This window comes from Chamaea fasciata, unplaced genomic scaffold, assembly GCF_029207755.1.
Source record: "Chamaea fasciata isolate MVZ Bird 193981 ecotype frontalis unplaced genomic scaffold, bChaFas1.0.hap1 SCAF_15, whole genome shotgun sequence".
Taxonomy (NCBI): Eukaryota; Metazoa; Chordata; class Aves; order Passeriformes; family Sylviidae; genus Chamaea; species Chamaea fasciata.
The window spans coordinates 13,962,409-13,983,078 of NW_027094100.1; the positions used below are offsets into that span (position 1 = coordinate 13,962,409).

The following is a 20,670-nucleotide window of genomic DNA, read 5'->3' on the forward strand; positions in this document are numbered from 1 at the left end:
CATGGGCTGGGGGAAGCTGGCCACAGCCAACCACCCAGGGCTGGGGAATGACTCTGGGGTAATAATTAAAGGCCCCGTCTTGGGTTCATCAAAAGCTCTGTTAGAACAACCCCATTGATGGTAATAGCGGGACATTAGGATTAGGCTTTTGCCTAATCACTGGAGCTTTCCTGACTCCATAGGCTTATCAGGGACAGTCTTGTCAAAAGCAGAATAGAGATGAGGCTGAAAATAATCTGTCCTCAAACTTCCCACGTTCAGAAATGCCTGTTCTGAGGCACGGGGTTTTCATGCAGCACTCCCTAAGCACAGACCATTAGCAAACCATGGAAAAGCAGGAAATCCATAGTGCCTTTCCAGAGAATCCAAAATTGGATGTACAACGCTTTAAGTATGACAAAGATAAGGCTTGAACACTGCTTTTAAAAATCTGCAGTGAAGTTCACTAAGGTTTAGGACACTATACACCCTATTGCTTGAATTCTGGCCATCCTACACTTTCCTTCTGCTGGTGACATGGCACAGCTTTAGCACAGCCTGGAAAAAAGGTCAGGCCCTCTCTTTAAAGGAAAAAAGACAGCTGTACCTCCCCGAGGAAAATGGGAGCAGGATGATACCATTTTGAGGGGGGGAAATATAGTAATTATTCTGAGCAACAGCATAGAAATCAAAAACCTGAAAGGGTGGAGTGAGAAAGGAACAGAGACAGTAGTGAGAACATGTGATGATGCCAGTTCAGCACATAAACGTATTTAGGAGCTTGCTTGGGACAAGCTGTTCTTAGGGCACTGCCAGACTGACCAGAGACAAGAACAGATTTCAGCCCAATTGACCAACAAGTTGGTCAAACCCTCTCTCGTGCCACTGCCAGCCAACCCTGTAAACACTGAGGGTCAGATAAACATCCAAATGTTGCAATTTATTGGATTCACATTCCTCTGGCGACTCACCTATGTTTTCTTCTGTCGGGACAGAGGGTTGTGGGCAGCTCACAGGAGGATCATGTTCTCTACCAGCACGAGGCACAGGCAGGACAGAGAGGCCAGGGGATGAAATGGGGAAGCCCAGACCTTACAGGAAATAAACAAAGTCCCTAGCCCACCACCCATCCTTATCTTCAGAGGAAAAACACCAGCGTTCTCCTCTCTTAGCAATTCTCTACAGGACGAGAAAATGAGCGAAAGACTCATTAAGAAAATGACTTTGAACTTTTCAGTGGTGCTGCCACTGAGGGCTGGCTTTGGAGCCACATCAGCAGGGAAAGGAGGGCTTTTCCAGGGCTTTTCCAGGGCTTTTCCAGGGCGGAGGCTCCGTGCAGCAGGCACGGCGTGTGCTGGAGCAGCAGCAGCCCCGCGGTGACGCACAGGTGGCTGCAGGGGCGGCACATGAAAGGCACGGGTCACCTCAGTCCAGGAGATGCCCCAGCCCCGCACGAGGTCCTGGCTGCCACTGCAGTGCCACAGCTGCAGCTGCAGCCGCAGTAAGTCTTGCACAACCCCTGCCCCAATACGCTCAAGGACACGCGCACACCCCCCCCCACGCTCGCAGTTTACTCCTCCGGCAGAAAAACAGCAGGGCCAGAGCCAGGGAGCCTCCTGTGGCACTGACGGCACAAGGTGCCTCCAGTCTGTCACTGAGATAAAGCAAAAATTATTCTGGTTGCCATCTTGTGACCCACAAAACAACAGCACAGAGTTGGCTCTGGTTTCTCTTTATGGGAGAGGTGAAATTGCCACCAAAATGCAGGCCAGGAAGGACAACCCTGCTGTCCACAGGTTTTAGAAACAGATGCTAAAGCCCAGCCAGGGTAGGGAAAAAAAAATCTGTGGGAGTGTTTGGCAATATCTCCATATTCCTAGTGAGGAGCTGCAGAATCAGGCAGGAGCAGGTTGGGATCGGATCAGCCCCACAGGAGCAATCCCAGCTGCCTCTGCCTCGTGCCCTTCAACAGTTCCCAAAGACAGGCCAACGATTCGGCAGGAAGAGGCCCTGCAGCACTGATGTGTTATTTTATTTCTGGCTTTGAACTCCAGGACCTGACAGGATTCCTGGATGTGGTGTCACTCACACCAGGTGGATTTTCCCGGGGTCTCTGCTCTGCTTTCCATCTGACAGCAGCACAGCTGAACCAGAGGGATGCAGAACTAATCGTGGGGAGGAGAAGGGAGCCAGAAAGGGATTCCAGCAACATGAAAACCAGAGGGAAATGCCGGAGCCGTGCTATCCGCGATCAGTATCTGTGACCCTTCATTTTCCAAGAAGTAGAAATGATAAGGCAGCTCTGCCCAGGTGAAAGATATCAGCAGGGCTAATTGTAGCTGGGCAGGCTGATTCTCATGGCAGTGCTGTTATCTCCCTGGATTCCAGCTCCCAGCGGCTGCTGTCACTGCTCAGAATATCCAGCAGCACAGGGAGAGAGAGGAGGAGAAGGGGACAGAAAGGAGAGAGGAAAGAATGAGGAAGAAAGGAAGAGAGAGGCAAGGAAAAAGCGGAAAGGAAAGTGTAAGAACAGGCAAGGCAGAAAGGGGAGGAAGGCAGGAGATATGGAAAGATGAGAAGGCAAATGGGGACTCTCAGCTGCTCCACAATTCCCTCTCACAGGGGTTCCAAGCGAGTGGAGCTGACGGCAGAAATTGCTGGCTGTGGGTGTATTTCAAGAGGCAAACTCAGCTCGACCCTTCCCTGAGGACACCCATCCTCTGCACGGAGGGACTGGGGTTGCGTGGAAGGCGCAGGGAGTGAAGAAATTACTCCGGAGACATTCCACTGACTACTAATGAGCTGCTAATGAGGCTCAGGCTGTGCGCACAGAGGGGAGGCTGCTCTGCTCCCCAAAAACTGCCCCAAGAGCCAAGAGAAGGCAAAGCCAGGACACAGAACTTTGTAACCGCTGCCACCACATCCTGCCATCCCTGCCCCCAATCCTCTGGCTGCCCTGTCCTGCCCAATCCCCAGATTTTGGGCACCAGGAAGGAGCTGCGGGCACTGCCCTGCGCGCTGCCCAGCGCTGACCAGGAGGGAACGTGCTGTGCCCGTGCTCGGCCAGCTGGACCTGTCAGACCTGCTGCAGGTGGCCCCGATGATTATTACCCTCCTCACATCCAGGTAAATACACGGTACGAGAGTCCCTGGGCCCAGGAGGTGACGCTGGAAACAGCCACAGACAAAGGATGAAAGGAGCGGTGAGAAGCGACTTGCCCAAAAACACGTAGCGCAACAGCAGTGCCCAGCGGAGGATAGAAGGGGTTTGTTGCCAAAACACGGGTGTCAGGAGAACAGCTGATATGTGTTTTGTTTTCCAAGACAAGCCACCTGGGGCTCCAGGAATGGCCCAGGACCTCCTGCACGCTGGTGGCTTCCTGCAGGCCAAGCAGGACTCGTGAATTTGCAGAATTAACCCAGAGCAGTGCTGGGTGTCCCAGGTCTCCTCATGCCAGCTCTGGGAAAACATCTCCAGCAGGATTTGGAAGCGGAATCCTTTTTAGGCTCAGATGGAAAAAGTCCAAACCCCTCACAACAACTCTTAGAGCTGTGTGCTTCAGGAATAAACGTCAGGAGAGTAGAAAAGAAAAAATCCTCCCCAGTCAAGATCAATGCCAACAAAACCAGCCTGAAAATACCTGCTGGGTTATCCACAGGCAGCCACTGGGGGCTCTTGGTGGAGATGGACATTGGATTATTAAATTTGGGGTTGGTTTTTGGGTTTTTTTTATTTCACCTACTTGAATTTAAAATTACATTGGAAATAGAATCAAAAGTACACCGTCATCTCTTTAAATCCTTTGACGCTACAGAGAAAAATTGCACAAATTAGACATGATGACAACATTTTAAAGGAAAATCAAACTGCTGGAATGGTGGAAGCCACACACCATGACCTGAACATGGCAAAAAAAAAAAAAAAAAAAAAAAAAAAAAGTCCACATAGCTTTCTTATGGAATAAATTGTCCTCCAAGAAATCTGAATAAATGCTTGATAAGTGAAACAAAGTAAATATATACGAGTATGTGTAATCCAGAATAAATCCAGAATGAATCCAGAATAAATGTAATGCAATTATTTAGGGCTTTGACTGATACTCCCTGGTCAAACACAGTATCCCGGTTTAGGATCCCTACAGGATTTTGCTGAGGGTCACCACTCCTGGAGCAAAACCTGCCCCATGGGACCCACAGGTCCATCTTGGGAGGAGTTTGGTACGTCAGCTGGATCCATTGGCAAAGGTCAGTTTGTACCCCACAAAAAAGAAAAAAACACAAAAAAACACAAAAACCCCAAAGAAACTCCAACAACAACAACCAAAAAAAACCCACCAAAAAATAAAGCCCACAAGTTTTCAGTCTGGAGAGCTGCAAGTGCAGCTTGTCCTGTCCCCAAGGTGGGGAATTGGGGCAGTAATATCCTAAATTGCTGCCGTGAGATTCCCCAGAGCACATCAGCCAGGAGATCTGACTGCAAAGTGTGAACCTGCAAGGAAATAACTGCAGCCCACATCAGCCTGGGATTCAAAAATCTTGATTTAAAGCATGATAATAATGGCAGTGAATCCCTTGGCTCTGGAGCAGCCCCGTGCTCAAATCTTCAGGGAGGGAGGGAGGGAGGGAAGGAAGGAGGGTTTGGCAGGGCAGCCCTGTCCCCCGGCAGCGATGCCCACCCGCGCTGCTCTCCCCGAGCCACAATTCCCTATTCTGCAGCACCATCTTCAGCAAGAGGGAGGAAAGCACCTTCCGCAGGCAGCAGCGGGGAGGGCTGGACCCGAAGGACCTGCGGTTACAGCCAGGGTGCAACCAAACCCAAATCCAAACCAAAACAACCACAGAGGGAAGGTTTGGATCAGGCATGGGCAGTTACAGCATCCGCCATCCCAGAAAAACCCCGGCACAAACCAAACTCGGGAATGGTTTGTAGGATTCGGTATTCTATTGTTAAATCTCCTCTGCCCTCACAGCCCCTTTTCTGCCTACAGAGGCTGCTTTGCACGCAGCTAAAATCAAATTCTCTTCCAAATTCTCTTCTGGAGTTTGCTCCCAGCGCAGCCACCAGCCTGCCCTGCACATCCACATCCACGGCAGGAAGGAAATGTGAAACAAATGGGATTTGCCCAGAGCCTAAAAAGTCGAATACAGCCCCACAACCTCTAACATGTTGTTCCCCAGCCGCAGAATTCCCACATTCTCTCCCGTGTGGATTTAGTGCATCAGGAAGGACAAAAAACACTTCACACTCTTCTACCTCCCAACTGCTCAAGCCACAAGGATGGGGAGAAGGCACAGAGCAGCTGGAGGTGTTTGCTGTAGGATTTCGATTTGTTTGATGACATTCTTAGTTAATTCTCCTCATTTCTGGAGAGGAGCTCAGCTTTCTCCTGTCAGCATCCAGATTTCTCATCTAACTCCGAGGGTAACAGCAGAGGAGGTGCAAGGACTTAAAACAGGAATAATATTAATTTAGAACCTCCCAAAAAATGGATGATGGGCTCTGAAACAGTGGAAACTTGATATTAATTATAAATAAACTCTGAGATATTACTTCAAGAGCTATTTCAGTAAAAGAAAATAAAATTTGAGAAGGCTGTTTTCAGGAAAGTTACACTCAGACCACTTGTGTCATTAGTTCTGAAGTTAGTTGCTTTTTTTTTTTTTTTTTAGGAGAAAAATAATCCAGGTGGACCAAAATTACCTTTCACTAAGACATGAGATTTATTTTAAATTCTCCATTAAATAAAAGCAGAACAATGGGCTGCTGGGAAGGAGTGCAAAGCTCGTCCTTTTGCACACTCAGGGAGAATCTGGCCCTTTGTGTCAGGCAGAGTGGGTGGACATAAAACTTATTTCTACTGAAGAAAAACCAGAGGAGGGTGAGAACAGCCACCAGGTCAAGTGTTGACTCTGAGAGCTGAAGATTTGACTCCTTTTGGCAGCACCAACTTTGCCCACACATCCACAGCTCAATCTTTGTGCAGCAGTGGGAAAGGAATAGAAACTCTCCGAATTCACAGAGTTGTGCAGGCCACAGATTCTGGTCGGGATCACCAAAAATTACAGGCATTTTGTCAAATTATCGGGGTGGGAGTTTGTTCCCGTGTAAAAAAATTAATTCTCTCCGTAAATTCTCTGAACTGCAGAGCTGCAGCTGGGAGTGCAACTCCCACAGCCCTGATCCCTCCCTCCCTGCAGTTCCTTTCCGCTTTCACTTGAAGGCAACCTTGCTCTGCTCATGGCAAGGGAAAGGGGCTGGGGAAACACCGCAGCTGCTGCAGCCGCAGGGATCCCAAAATCCCAGGGTGGCTCAGGCTGGAAGGGACCTCAGAGGGTCACTGGTGTCACCTCCCTGCTCCAGCACGGGGCACAGCAGAGTGTCACTGGTGTCACCTCCTTGCTCCAGCACAGGTCACAGCAGTGTCACTGGTGTCACCTTCCTGCTCCAGCACAGGGCACAGCAGTGTGTCACTGGTGTCACCTCCCTGCTCCAGCACAGGGCACAGCAGTGTCACTGGTGTCACCTCCTTGCTCCAGCACAGGGCACAGCAGTGTCACTGGTGTCACCTCCTTGCTCCAGCACAGGGCACAGCAGTGTGTCACTGGTGTCACCTCTCTGCTCCAGCACAGGGCACAGCAGAATGTCACTGGTGTCACTCCCCTGCTCCAGCACAGGGCACAGCAGAGTGTCACTGGTGTCACCTCTCTGCTCCAGCACAGGGCACAGCAGAATGTCACTGGTGTCACTCCCCTGCTCCAGCACAGGGCACAGCAGTGTGTCACTGGTGTCACCTCTCTGCTCCAGCACAGGGCACAGCAGTGTGTCACTGGTGTCACCCCCCTGCTCCAGCACAGGGCAGAGCAGTGTGTCACTGGTGTCACCTCTCTGCTCCAGCACAGGGCACAGCAGTGTGTCACTGGTGTCACCCCCCTGCTCCAGCACAGGGCAGAGCAGTGTGTCACTGGTGTCACCTCCTTGCTCCAGCACAGGGCACAGCAGAGTGTCACTGGTGTCACCCCCCTGCTCCAGCACAGGGCAGAGCAGTGTGTCACTGGTGTCACCTCCCTGCTCCAGCACAGGGCACAGCAGAGTGTCACTGGTGTCACCCCCTGCTCCAGCACAGGGCAGAGCAGTGTGTCACTGGTGTCACCTCCTTGCTCCAGCACAGGGCACAGCAGAGTGTCACTGGTGTCACCTCCCTGCTCCAGCACAGGGCAGAGCAGTGTGTCACTGGTGTCACCTCCTTGCTCCAGCACAGGGCAGAGCAGAGTGTCACTGCTGTCACCCCCTGCTCCAGCACAGGGCACAGCAGAGTGTCACTGGTGTCACCTCCCTGCTCCAGCACAGGGCACAGCAGTGTGTCACTGGTGTCACCTCCTTGCTCCAGCACAGGGCACAGCAGAGTGTCACTGGTGTCACCCCCCTGCTCCAGCACAGGGCACAGCAGAGTGTCACTGGTGTCACCCCCCTGCTCCAGCACAGGGCACAGCAGAGTGTCACTGGTGTCACCTCTCTGCTCCAGCACAGGGCACAGCAGTGTGTCACTGGTGTCACCTCTCTGCTCCAGCACAGGGCACAGCAGAGTGTCACTGGTGTCACCTCTCTGCTCCAGCACAGGGCACAGCAGAGTGTCACTGGTGTCACCTCTCTGCTCCAGCACAGGGCACAGCAGTGTGTCACTGGTGTCACCCCCCTGCTCCAGCACAGGGCACAGCAGAGTGTCACTGGTGTCACCTCCCTGCTCCAGCACAGGGCACAGCAGTGTGTCACTGGTGTCACCTCTCTGCTCCAGCACAGGGCACAGCAGAGTGTCCAGACAGCTCTGGAATATCCCCAGGGAGGAGACTCCATCTCTGGGCTCTGCTCAGGGTTCATTTACTGCACAGGAAAAAGGTTTTCCCTCATATCCAGGTGGAATTTCCTGGGATCATTCCCTGCCCATTCCTCTTGTCCCATTGCTGGGCCCACAGAGCTGAGCTGCTCCCTCACAGGTGTAACAGGGCTCAGACATGGGGAAAAACAGCTTAAATCGTTTTATAAAATCTGATTAATCGATCTTTGAACATTGCTGGTTTTCCTCTGCAGGTGGTTTAACCCCTCTCTGCTCACAGCCCTGCAAGGGGCAGGGCAGAGGATCAGCAGCTGCAGGGGAAAAAAGCACAGAGGAACAAACAACCCCTGCCTTGGCTCCTCTCCTCACCTAAAGCCTCGACAGTGACCACAACAGCAGGGACAACTCAATTCTGAGTGGGGCCAGAACCAGCTGGGAAGTGGGATATTTCCTAATCAGCTGTCCCCGAGGAATTTTATCCTTGGATCCTCCTGGAGCTGGTTATCTGGGCCATTAGGGAACTTGTGAAGGACAGGTGAGATACAGCAGGCAGGCAGAGGGCGGAGGCACTGGCTGTCCTCAAAAGCAGGGGATGAGAGCAAGCAGGCAGTGACAGACCTGTCTGTGATGCCAGGGAATAGCACCAGGAGAAATAAATACCATTAAAAAAAAAAAAAAAAACAAACCAAAATGAACAGCGGGGCCTGTGAAATGGTCAGTAGTGAGGGATCTGTGGTAATGGGGTTTGTGCAGAGGAAAAGAATAAAAGGAGATGAAATACAGAAGAATTTATGAGTCCAAGGTTTTACATTTGTAGTTTCCATTAAATTCAGGGAACAGACACATTGATAAGTTGCACACATCCACCACTTGACACTGCTTTGGAAGGAACAGCCAACAACATTGCTGTGCATGGAGCTGCATTTATGAAACCACTCTTCAAAGCAGAGCAGTATTTAACATTTTCTTCTTTTCCTTCTGCTCAAAATGACCATCTGGCAACAGATTTTCTGGAAGGAAGCCTTTTCTCTGGTTTCTGTTTGGGGCCAAACCTGTGCCAACTTCCAGCAGTTCATGTGATTTAGGGATGCAGAATATAGTTCTCTTCTGAAACGTGCGTGGGCTTGGAGTCAAATTCAGACAGTGAAAAGATCTGGTGTGAAGCAAGCTGTGGGTTGCAGTGCAATTTTCTCTCTGTGCATGCAGTGTGCCAAACTAGAGAGGTTTGCATCCCTTCCCCTGCAGTCTCAGGCCAAAATGCTGAATTCTGGATATTATCCCCAGTTATTTTACCCGCCCTAAGCACATCAAACCTGCCTGAAGTCTCATTGAAAAATCCAGGGTACTTTCATTTGGAGCTGTGAGATGCAAGATCCTCCTCAGATTTACCAGGCACAATTACGGTCAATTGAATTTTCTTTAAAAATAGAATAAAATCTCTCTGCAAGGAGCCAAGAGGTCTCAGGGGCAAAACTTCCCATTTCAGGAGGGTGTGGGAGTCTAAAAGGACTATCCTAAAGGAAAAACATTTCTCTCTGTGTTCATTTTAGAAAAGACATCAGACACTTTTAGGACCTAAACTGTAGTGCCTGAGTTCAGCCGTCAGTGCACACAGAGGGCCTTGGAGACACAGACAGGGGGGAAAAAAAAAGACTCCTCTAATGATCTGTACTGCCTCTGTAAGCATCCAGCCCCAGTTCCACCCAGTCTGGGGGCAAAAAAAAAAAAAAAAAAAGAGGAAATGAAACCAAATTCCCTGCTTGGAAACTTCAGGGCAGAATTCTGATCTTTTTTCCAAATGTGCCACGTGACAGAGCTCTGAAACCTGGCTGTGTCCATCTGGGATGTGCAAAGGAGCTGCAGAGCCAGGGCCTGGGAGAGCATCAGCAGGAGGAGGAGCTGGGCTCTGCAGGCTCAGGGTCACCAGAGGATCAGGCACAGGGCAGCCACATGGATCCCTAGGGAATGCCGCCAGCCTCCCATTATTCCTCAGAAAAGTCTCCAGGAAACTCTCACTGAATTAAACTTTTTTTTTTTAAGTTTTTTTTCTTTCTGTGTCTAAACTTTGGGTGGTTGGTCTTGGAGTGTGTTATCAATGGATTAAAAATAACTTGGTTTTTATAGCTTGGAGACAGAATGAGGCTAAATGGTATTTCCAAGGAAAGAGGTTCATGGCTGAGCAGAGGAAAAGGAGGAGGGAGTCCCTCTGCCTTTGTGAACACAATGAAATGCAAAAATAAACACCAAAACCTGGGGAAAATATGAATTACTTGCTAAAATTCCTTTCCGCTCTAAGAGTCCCCAATTTTACTGTCATTTATTACATCTACATCACCCAGCTGCACAGCCAAGGGACATTCTTGGTCAGGAAACCTCGAGACACAGCTTTCACTGCTCCCAAGGGAGCTGTAGCTCCAGCCCAGCAGAGGCTGCTGAGCAGAAGCCTTTGGCTATTTGGAGGGAACTCCTGTGGATAACACTCACAGCTGCTTTTAACACACAAAAATCAAATGGTCGAGGTCAGAGACTCCATCAAGACATTTGTATCAAACAGGTAGGGGAAGCTCAGTGAATCTGTGCCTCCAGCTACCAAGAAAGGAGCCAAGGACCTCCCTTGCTTGGAGAAGCTGTCCTGGCTGTATTTCACCTGATTAGAACAGAGGAAGCCTCAGTTCCCTGTCTGTGGGCACAGATAGCAGGGAGCATTACCTGCCAACATCAGCCAGGAGCAGGACAGGAGCCCTGAGCTTGCTCCCCAGACAGCTGTCAGCTCCCGGGACACACCAGCTGTGCCTTGGCTGCCCCCACACCACAATCTCCTGCCCCTGTCAAATGTCCCGTTTCCCCAAGTCTGCAGGGCTCAGAAAACAGAGGATCCAGACAGGGCTTTATCTCAGTGACAACTTTTTGCTGAAATCAGTCGGGGAAAAACACGTCCAGCTATTGCCAAAAAAGATCTCCCACAGCTATTGGCACGGTCAGCCCTTGGTTACGTGGTTTCCCAAGTGGCACGAGGGATGACAGATTCATATTAATTCCAGTCAGCAAATGGATTATAAATACTCCCCCAGCCAGTTGCCACCTGATAGGACTGTCCTTGAGTCCTCCAATTGTGGAAGGGACTTGTCAACTCTAAATTTACCCACCAGCATGTATTAAATAAAACATAATACTCTGTGATCCTCGGTAGACACTTGTGCTGTGGCCCAGCATGGATTAGACCAGAAACTGCTGGTTCCATCAGCCAGACAGACATCTCACTGCTGCTTATCTCGAGTCTTGGATGGCAGGGAGGAGAAAGGGATGGGTTTGACAGGATGAGCTGCTGTTCCCGTCCTGGAGTCGTTGTCGAATCGAGTCATCGAGTCTGAGTTAATCAAGTGATCAAAAGCCAGGCCCACCTCACACCTTTCTGATGAGGTAACAGCTTCTGTTCCCGAGGATGGCCTTTTCCCAGCAGGAAAATGTTCCACCACGACTGATAAGAGCGAAGCCACTCGAGGATGGGGTGTCCCAAACCAGACAGAGCTGATACGCAGCAGGCTGAGATAGCACTCCCTGTAAAAAGCAGGATGCTGCAAGTTTGTACCAACGGGCTGTTCACTTGAAGAACTGTAATTAGATGGACTTAACTTTATGAAATGGAAAGTGAACAAAAAGCAAGCAAGGAGCTCCTTTTTTTTTTTTTTCTAGCCTTAGAAAGGTCCAAGTGCCTGCAGGTGGAGCAGACGCACGTGTTGGTGGCACCTGCCTGCAGCAGGTTTTCTCATCCCAAAAAATGGGGCTGCCTGAATAGGAGGACAATTTGTAAATGATCAGTTCAGGGCATTTACCCAATGCAAGCTCCTTTGTTTTGCCCGTTTCTTGTTCATGCACAAAAGCTTTCCAAACTGGCCAGCTGGAGAAGCCTCTCATCCCTGGCTCTCCACCTAAGGGAGACTTGACTGATATTTCCATTGTTTTCACTTGCTGAGCACTTTTTAGCAGCAGGGCGAAAAGGTACCTGCCTCTTTTTGGAACCTGTACCTTCCTGCTGTATTTGGAAAACCTCAGGGGAGAGCCAAGGCTGGAAAAAATTGCATCAGAAAAATCCCGAGGATTTTTGCTTTGAGTGACTGTAACGCATGTGTGCATTTAGGAAAATATTTCACCTTTGCAGCAGGAATTTTTGTTATCTGCATGAGGATCACCTAAACATAACCAAGTTGCCCCCCATTAAATAGCAATCTCTCCAGGCTTTCTCCATGCCTGGAACGCTGTAGCATCTTTTAACCTCCAAAATTCTTTTCAGTCACGCTGCAATAATCTTACATGGAGTTCCCCAAGTCCATGGATGCTTTTAACCTCACACTCTGCACCTTAAATCCAGGCCTAAAACTCCTGGGTTATTTCCTCTCCACTCATGGGACAGGCAAAAGCAGAACTTCTCACACCTTCAGAGCACTTGGACGCCCCTGAAATGAAAGAGGAACTGAAAAACTCTGAGGTTGAGGATGTTGCTGAAAGGAACAAAGCTGAGAGTTCACCAATAAGGATAAAACTAAATATTGAATTATTTTGCTGCACAAGCACTGTGCATCCTGTGCACTTTGGGAGACACAGACTTTAGTGGGGAAAGGCAGAGCTGAGATAAACCCAAAAGCCTGACAGGAATGTACAGAACAGAGTCCCATCCTGGGTGCTGAGGGCCTGGCTCTGCAGCTCTCACAGTGTCCCTTTCCCCTCACTTTTGCTCACGTGTGATACATTTAAAAAAGAAAATCAGAGTGACTCCAGTCATGCAAGGGCCTTTTTCAAAATGAGGATTTACTCCAGGGCCAGTGGAGCTTAGGATAAAAATGTACACAGAGACAACAGCATGTACTTCCCTCAAAACACAGAGCAGAAATCCCTATTGCAGGACATTTTATCCTACTGGAACTTTAATCCAGCTAATGCTAACAAGTCATTCAGAATAAATGTGGCGGGAATGAGGACAGGAATGGGAACAGGAATCTCTTTCCATTAGATCTCCACCGTGGAGTTACCCCAGCCCACTGCCTCCTCCTCCACCAACCACCAAAATCCTCTGCACCAACCCAGCCAAGGATCAGCCCAGCAGAGCTCTCACATTCCTGATAGAAATCAAGTTCCCAGGACAGGAATTGGGATTTTCCGCTCTGTTTTGCCACAGTTTCCATCACCTAAAGTGCAGAGCGTTGCCTGAATGTGAACTACTGGATCAGGTTCATATTTTGTAAATATTATTGTTCTTCCGTGAACTTTGGCATCAATGAGAGTGAAGGCTGGAGAGGCTGGAATATGACACAAGGCTTTGGAGCTTGGCGCTGTTATTTGTCCATTTTTTAAAAAGTGGGGAAGGACAAGGAAAAGGATAGTTTAGAATTGTGGTTAAACACTTTTTTTTTCTCTCTCCCGAGACATTGAGGATTTTGGCTTTGCTTTGTTTATTCTTCCTTGGGACTAAGTAAAGTCATATTTTTAAACACAGGACATCGCCCCCTTTCCTTTTAAATGCTGAAATCCTGAGAGTTGCTCTAGACAGGGCTCAGGCTGCTCTGACTACTTGGAGTCAAATGCCTCTTTCAGAGGGTTTTCTTGTGCCCTAAGAATGTATTTATTTTTTCAGTCATTCCACTTGGATGTACCTTTTGTTCACTTTCCAGGGGCGGTTCAGTTTCGTGACTTTCCTTCTTTTAAATCACAATATGGCAATAATGTTTCTAATTTTTCACCTCAGCTCTGTTACGAATGTCCAAGCATACAAGAGATCATTTTAATTCAGATATTCAAAATGTCATCAGCACTTTAGGATCTTATTGAATCAGCGCTTCAATATTTCCTTATTTCTCTTTGGGGAGTTTATTATCTTTTTACTTTTTTAAAAAGTGGATGCCTGATCTAACTCTGACCCAAAAAACTATTAGGGCACATTATCACTAAAGCATGTTTTGACACTGAAGATCCAAAAGCATGAATGAAAGCATGGATGTACCCCCTCATTCCAGGATGGAAGCCATGGAGCAGCTAATCCTGAACTACACATACAGAAGTAGTGGTGGAAACAACTTCTCTTGGACACAGTGAAGGGAAAAAAAAAACTCAGAAAATAACTCAGGGTAGAGATTTCCACCTCCCTGGGCTGGCTGTGCCTAAAATCCAAAGGCAGGAATGAAGATGCTGGAGGAGTCAGCCCCTCTGTGAGGACAGTGTCGAGTATCCCCGGGCTGGAGGTCGGGAATTCCTCGGGCACGGAGGGGCTGCGCTGGGGAAAGGCATCTGGGAAGGAGCAGAGCTGAGCCTGACAGCTCAGAGAGGGCCAGATGTTTTCATCATTATGGAAAAAATCTGCTGGTGCCTCTTTGCCCAGAGAAACACTGGAGGAGGAAATGTCCTCTTGAGCTCTGATCAAGGCTGAACATTAAAACTGCGCTGGGCCGGGGTCAGGAAAACAACAGAAATGAGAGGAAGGGATCTTTTCTTGCTCCAGCTCTAACCTTAGATGTGAAGGCGCCCCAAAAAGCTGCTGTGCTCCCCCAGGGACCTGTTCCAAAATCAGAGAACTGGAAAGACAGGGCCTGGAGATGGTGTTTTTTCTCCAGCACCATCATCCCGGTGCTCTCTCCTCGCTCTGTTTGCAGCAGGTGCTGCCGCAGGAATGTGCACTCCTGCGGCCGCACAGACCCTGCAGCTGCAGAGCTCTGGGGATGCTCAGCCGGGGCTTGCAAGGACACTGAGCACAGCAATAAGGCAGCCGGGGGCTGGAGATCCCAGTCCTGGCTTTAAAAATCAGCTCTGGAGGAGCCCCGCTGTCCCCCTGCCCCCGGGTGACACTAAGCCCCGCATCCCAAAGCCCAGATTCCCCCAAACCCCTTCTCCCCGGATTGATCCCTTCCCTCAGGTTCCTCCTTTCCCAAAACCAGCGCGGCCCCCGCCGGCTCCTCTCACTAATTTTAGCTTTCAGGCCCGGCAGATACGCTGTAATTAAAACCCAAAAGTAACTCCAAAGGACCGCCCAGGAGAAGAGCAGACAGAAGTGTAAGAAAGTGGCAACAGTCAACCGTAAATCCTTTCGATTCTGTTACAAATAAACCCTGCCCGCCAAATTAAAGGGCGATTAGCGTTTTGTGCTTTTCACTTGGATTATTTTAAAAATTATTAATTATTATTATTATTTTATTATTCTTTAATCGAGAAATGGAAAAGGCGGCGGCGGCTGGGCTTGATCCGGGCAGGGATTGCAGAGGGCTGGGAGGAAGGAAAGCACCGAGGCACCCGGGCACTTCTCCCTCCTTTCCTCCAGGTTTTTTGTTGGGTTTCCGGGGCTCCAAGGAAAAAAAAATAAAGGCTGCCGTTAAAAAAGTGCTTCCTCCTCTACCGCTGAAAATCGGGCTGGTAATTAAAGCAAAATTTAGGAATTACAAAATTTAGATCTGGTTTTATTTATGCCACATTCCTTTGAAGACAATAGTAATAATAGTAATAGTAGTAATAGTAGTAGTAATAATAATAATAATAATAACTCTCGAAGATATCCAAAACTTGAGAATTTTACTCAGAATAGGAAAAAAAAAAAAAAGGGGGCAAAAATTTAGAAGACCTTTTACAAGATTTTTGTTTATTTCTACGCTTTTCTTCTCGCCATGCACTTGAAATATCTGTTTTACATATGGTAACTTATACATTCATCACGCTGATGAAAACCTTTTCTCCTGCGTGCATTTACCTGTTTCTCTTTTTTACATATTTTAATTTTGCAGGGATTTTTCTTCCCAAACATTAGCTTTCTATAAAAGAAGCCGCGGGAGCACCCGGAGTTTTTGCTTTCCGGAGAGGATGCAAAAATGGAACAATTCGGAGAAATGGATCTATTCCCCGTCAGACCTTTACAAAACCCAATAACGGATAATTTCCCCGCTTCTCCCCGGCTCAAAGTCCTGATCCTGCTCCGGCAGGGTTGAGCTTGTCCCAGTTTCTCCGTTTGCGGGATTCAGGAGTGGGAAAGGAGGAACCGGCTCTGCCAAAACGCACCTCAGGGCGAAAATAACCGCGGGTCGGAGAGCTCCGCCAGTAGCGGGGCTGATTCCTTTCTTCCTTCCTTTTTTTTTTTTTTTTTTTTTTTAATTTTGATCGTCGTTAGTTTGTTGAATCCGGAGGGGATGTTGATTTTTGAGGGGCGGTTGTGGTGGGTTTTTTGAAATTATTTATTATTACCTGAAAGAAGCGCGGCTCTCCCAGCAGGAGCGTCGCCCTGGGGAGCGAAGGAGGATTTCCCGGGACAACGGGGACGATCCCTCGGGGCAGCCCAGCGACAAGTGCGGCAAAAAGAACCGGGAATTCGCCTTTCTGGAGCGAGGAAAGGCAGAGCGGCCATCCCGAGCAGGCCCCTCGGGGGCGGCGGGGACGGGAACAGGGACAGGGACGGGGACAGGGACGGGGACGGGGAAAGGGACAAGAAAGGGAACAGGGAAAGGGACAGGGAAGGGGACAGGGAAAGTGGACAGGGAAAGGGGCAGAGAAGGGGACAGGGAAGGGACAGGGAAGGGAACAGGGACACACATCCCTCCCGCCCGCGGCTTCCCCCAGGACAGCCGATTTCGTGGCTCTCGGGTTGTGTGTCACAGGCTGGGAGCAAAGGGGACACGGCCGCGGGTCAGGGCTCTGTAACTCAAGTCGCGCGGGTTCGTCTTCCCATCCGTCTCGGCGGAGCTGATGCCTCAAGAAGGGATTTTTCCAGAGGGATGGATCCTGATGGAAACGCGCAGTCCCCGGGTGAAACCGACGGGGCTGAGCCAGCACCCTCGGGCAGGGCGATGCAGGGAAGGCGGCCGGTCCCTCGCCTCCGCGTGTGGGCGTGGGCGAGGACAAAGCATTTTTAAGACAAATAAAGCCCGAACACTCTCTGGTGTTAAACGTGACCCCCCTGAGCGGCCCGGGCCCCCCCCGGGCTCCCGAGGAGCGCCAAGCGCGCACGGTGACATCGCAAGACGGATCGGATTTTACACGGCCGGCAGGAAGTACCCGAGAAGTCAGACCTTTATCTCCTCCGAAAAACATCGTGCGGACAGACAAGCCGCAAACACCCGGAATTCTTGCGGCATTTTCGGGCTTCCCGGCCGAGCACCGCTCCCGTTCCCACCGGAGGCGGTGTGAACCCTCTGCCCGGGGATGGGGACAAAGCCCCGCCGCGTTTAGAGATTTGTCCTTCGAAACAGCCCAGACTTCGCAGTGCCAGGAAGGTATTTCGGTTTTGAAACTGTTTTCCTGTCCATCACCGGACAGCGGTGCGTCCCGGCCCGGCGGGATGCGTGTGACGAAGCATTGTCACATTAAAGCCTCTTCGGTCGCTTAATTCCCCGTCCCTAAAAATGACCGTGTGGCGCTTGCTCTGGGTGCGTTCCCCACGGAAACGTAACGAACAAGAGCTTTGGGGATTAACTGGACGAGTAAAAAAACTTTTCCTGGAGCGCAGAGAATCGGTGGGTCCGAAACGAGCGCAAATAAACGCGAGCGCTGCCCGGGGACAGGGAGAGGGCGACGGGAAGGTCGGAGAACTCGCCCATCGCTCCCTCTTCACCAGCGAACCCAGCAAAGTATCAAGCAGAAAAAAAAAAAAAGTTACAGGCAGGGTAAAATTAAAGCTTTTCATTTATCTGCCCAGCTCCCAGCTTTCGCTTCAGCCGGGGGGATAAAAACACTCCCAGCACCCGAGGTGCAAGAAGCAGCTGAATTGTCAGATTCCAGGCACAGAGCCCAGGCCAGGAGGGGAAACTCCAGGCAGGCATTCGCAATCCAAGTGCTCCTGCCCAAGTCACCGAGGGAGGCGGGAAGAGGCCGCCGGGCCACCCCCGGAGCGGGGCTGGGGGTCCCAAATCGAGTCAGCACCGGGGAGGTTTATCCGGGGCTCCGCACCCATTGTGCTGTGATGAAGGGAAGGCTCTGTGCTGCTGTCCGGCTGCTGCAGCCGCGCTCTCCCCGCGGTTTGCACGGAGCGAAGGGGCACCATTATTTCCTCAGTGGGGTGAGCAGGGATGCGGCAGCGGTGGCGGGGGTGGTGACAGGGGTGACAAGATCCGCCCGGTACCGGGGCTGTCCCGGAGGAAGCCCCGGGCTCGCAGCGCAGCGGTGCCGAGCACCGGGCACAGCAGAGGCCCCTCTCCAAGGCCGCCTTCACGTCAAGGTCAAAACTCTTTTTTTTTTTTTTTTTTTGGACGGCCGGAAACAGCGAGCTTCGTTAGAGCTCGAAAAGACCGGGGGAAAAGAAGAGAATAAAAAATAAAAATTAAAAAACTGGGGGAAATGAAGGCGGGGGGAAAAAAGGTAGGAAGAAAAGGAGATTTTAGCTGCGGCGTGCCTGGACAGCTCCAAAGCTTTTTTTTTTCCCTCTGCAGAATTCCAGAGGAGTGAAAGCAAAACTTTCCCCGGCCCCAGCCGCCCCCACGAGCCCCCAGACTCCGTCCTGGACCCTCGGAGGGCAGCACCGCCATCCCGCCGGCAGGATTTATTCATCCAGGGCTCGCCGGTTCTCAGTACCCCTTCCCAATGGCTCGGAAAGAGTTACCAAAAGACTCCGGTCAGCCCTCGGGGAGCCGCAGAGATGCCGGGGTCCCGGCGGCTCCCGGCGCCACGGTGAGAACCGGGAGATTGGCACCGGTTCTCGCAAGGAAACCCTAACAGGCTATTTCTGGACTACTGGCTCTTAACAAATCTATAGCACCTGAAGTGTTAGCACTCAATTAGTGACAAGGTTTCAAACCCCGGCGTTTACTGGCGAGGTATAAACAGAGTCCTCGGGAGATAGCTGGGAATTAGAACGGGAGGGGGCCCTGGACATCTTAAACCGACTGGGATTAAGGGGAAAACTTTTTTAAAAGGTAACATCTCTTTCTCTAAACAGTCCGAGGTGTCGAAAGCTCAGGGAGAGAGAGGATGTGCCCTCTGGAGCTAATTGCGGGGTTGGGGATTTTTTTTTTTCTCTTTGTTTGGTTGGTTCAGCAAGAAAAGTTTTTGATTATTTTTTTAAAGAAAAAAATAGAAAGCAAAAAAAAAAAAAAAAAAAAAAAAAAAAAAAAAAAAAAAAAAAAAAAACCAACCCCACACTAAACCCAACACTAATCACATTTAGCAATCCCGGAGAGAAGCAACGAGCGGGCTTGGACGACAACCCTCCCCTGCGAGAGGCCGGGGCAGGCTCAGCCCCAAGGGGACAGCGAGAGCAACCTGCAAACAGCGTGAAGCCAGCGGGGGACAGAACAGGACAGCCCTACTTTTCCCTGACAGCCAGAAAAAAAATCCAGCGAGTTTTTCTACCTATCTCCCCCACTTACGTCCCTGCGAGCTGAGTCTGCAGAAAGTGTTTGAGGACGCTCCTCGGGATCCTGCCTCTCCTTACCCCTTTTCTTTATTATTTTAAATTTATTTCCATGTTATTTAAACGCGATCAAAACCGAGTCTGCAAAAAATTAGAAGTGATGCGGGAGAGTTCGGGGTGCCCACCCGCGGTTCCGCGGAGACACTCGGGCGGGTCCCCCGGGCTGCGAGCAGTGTCCGGAGCCGGGAGAAGCTGTCACCTTTGTCCCTTCCGCTGGACAGCCGGAGCCTGGCTTCAGCGGGCTGCTGGAGAGCCCCGGGAAAGGGAGAGAGGGGGTGGGAAAGGGGGGAAGGAATGGGTGCTGAGCCCCGACCCGGAAAGTCCGTGAGCTGCTGTGTGTCAGTAACTTATTCATCAATCAGCCGGACACAGAGCAGACCTGGCCTCTCTTTGCGGAGTGTTTGCTTTTTCACCAATTATTGCGGCCCTGCAGCTCTTTTTGTTGATACAGTAGTTCTAAAAAGTGCTAATGTTCATTTATCAGGAGGCCGAGCCCGGGACTCCCACTAGTTGCGATTCTTCCAAAAATATAAACACGAAGAGAAGAGCTGAGGCTAAAGCCCCCATTTGTTTCTAAACTGCAGTATTAAAAGTGATGCATTGTTGAAGATAAAGCGGAGATAACGCTGTCTGTCTCCAATGAATGTCTCCCCGACGCATTAATGACATTCCAAATGATAGCTGCGGCTTATCGTTCAATTAATCACTTCCACCCTCTGCAGCCGGGCCCACATCGATCGGCAGCCGCCGTGTGAGCGGGGGGCTGGAGGGAGCCCGGCAATCCTCAATTCTTCCCGGATTTTCAGCTCCCGCCCCGCCGGGATGAGCTCCGGGCCCGGGTCGGACCCCGCCGGGTTCCCCGGGCACAGGGAAACCTCCCGGGGCAGGAATTGACCTGCGAGCTCCAGGCCTGGCCTGGGAATGGCGTTTTGGGATGAAGGAAGGGAGCGCTGGAAGCCGTAGGATGGGGATGTCGCCAGAGCGACCCTGTGAGGCGTCTCTGGGTTTGGGGAGGATCGGGATCGCTTCGTTATTTTAGCCTGGATCTAAGCTATCCCTATAAGATTGTAATAAACAGGAGGCAACGAGGTTAAGAAAGCCCGCGGAGGGTGAGAGGTGCCGCAAACACTCTGCAAAGTCCCTCCACAGGCCGCTCTTTGAGGCTGCCTCAAAATCCCGGGGCACTTCGCCCTTTTATCCTACATCCATCCCCTGCAGTTATTTCCCAGGGAAGTCCGCAGGAAACGCAGCCGCGAAGATGGAGCTGGCCGCTTGGCCGACCCCTCCCCTCATTAAATGGCAATATTTCAGTCCTCCCCGTTCACAGGGATCGCTCCGATCGTCATCGCCAGATCCGGGGCTGGTTCTCCAACAAACCGCTCCCGGCACAGCCGCGGGCGGCCGCTGCGAGCGCTGGGGATGCTGCGGCTCCGGCGGCATCGCCCGCAAAAACATTCCGATTTGAATTCTCCGGGAAGAAAACCCGGG

At 50.6% G+C, this 20,670-nt stretch overlaps 1 long non-coding RNA gene across 1 annotated transcript; it reads left to right on the top strand.

Annotated features, from left to right (window-relative positions):
• The first annotated feature begins 17,644 nt into the window (after positions 1–17,644).
• On the top strand, positions 17,645–19,434 carry LOC136297456 (uncharacterized). Its single transcript, XR_010723169.1, has 3 exons — positions 17,645–17,832; positions 18,203–18,440; positions 18,937–19,434. It is a non-coding gene; the product is annotated as an uncharacterized lncRNA (long non-coding RNA).
• Positions 19,435–20,670: the final 1,236 nt, after the last annotated feature.